The sequence below is a fragment of the Diaphorina citri genome, unplaced genomic scaffold (genome assembly GCF_000475195.1).
Source record: "Diaphorina citri unplaced genomic scaffold, Diaci psyllid genome assembly version 1.1 scaffold3311, whole genome shotgun sequence".
NCBI lineage: Eukaryota > Metazoa > Arthropoda > Insecta > Hemiptera > Psyllidae > Diaphorina > Diaphorina citri.
The window spans coordinates 12,137-13,455 of record NW_007380720.1 but is presented as its reverse complement, the minus strand read 5'-3'; positions in this window follow the sequence as shown (position 1 = coordinate 13,455).

Here is a 1,319-nt window from a genome sequence, read left to right as displayed (position 1 = left end):
ATAATAGTAATAATAATAATAATAATAATAAAAGTGTATAACCTTGATGTTTAGACTTACCAGATGAATGTAAATTCTGGCAGAAATGTTGCATGGCTATCACAGTGTGCAGCTGAACCAGATTTGAACCCTTGGCCCAGGTCAAATGATGATCCATGAGCTTGATTAGGATAGACCAGAGATCTGGGTAATTCAGAACCAGGTTGATCTTGAGTTTGGCAACAACGGACAGAAGTTGCCAACATTCCACCAGGACGGGAACTAGGGAGTCCTCGGACTGAAATTCGAAAAGAAAATATCAAAACAAATGATAAATTATTCGTGGTAAAGCTTACTATTATTGTAAAATAAAAACAAACAATTTATACCCAATGAACAAGACTTTATTGAAACTGCTGACAAAAAATGACTTTTCAGTCCTACATTGTTAGTCTAATTAAAATATTTGTAATTGCAAAACAGAGTCTTTTCACAATTTTAGTGGATATCACAGCATTACTAAGTGCCTCCTTTTGCAATTAATTTCTATATTTCCATCTTTTTACACTGGTAATGCCGCCACTGGTTGATACTTGATTAAAGTAGTTACCCAATTGTCTTCACGAGGCTGAGTGCACCCCGAACTCCACGCACAGAATTAAAAAAAATTCAACCCCACTGGAAATCAAACCTGGGACCTCCAGCATGCAAGCTTATTGTGATACCCACTATTCCACAGAGGTTTCTTAGAAATAACATTCACACTGGACTCTGATATTGTTCTTTACCTGAAGTTTGGCAAAGACTGATGCTGCAAGAATGCAATCTTAAGTCTTATGGTTTGTATACTTTCATTTCCAAGTAGGTTTTTCTCCAGATGATTTTTCTTATTTCCAAGGTTGTAACCACAATGTACTGGGTTGGGTTAGGCAAGGTTTGTAAACTAACCTTGTTTTTAAGCTAGCACTCCCATGCCAAACTGTAGGAACAATGTCCTGTCTCAACTAGTCAGAGCTCAACCCAACCCAGTACATAACCTCAACCCAAAACAAGTTGCATTGGTATGAGGAGAATTGCATCCCACAAGACAGCATAGATGGTTCAAACCATCTCTTACCCAATGTTTATTCTTTTAGTGCAGGTACCTGGTTTATTCCATTATATTATGTTTATTTAAATTTTGCTTTCATGTCCCCAGATGAGCTACTTCTGATTGAGAAGAGTAAAAGTTCTCCAGTTTCACCAAGTACTTCTAAATCTACAAAATCACCATCCAAGAGACAAATTATAGAAGCTACAAGGAGTATTGAATCTAAACATGCTAAACCTCCAATACCTCC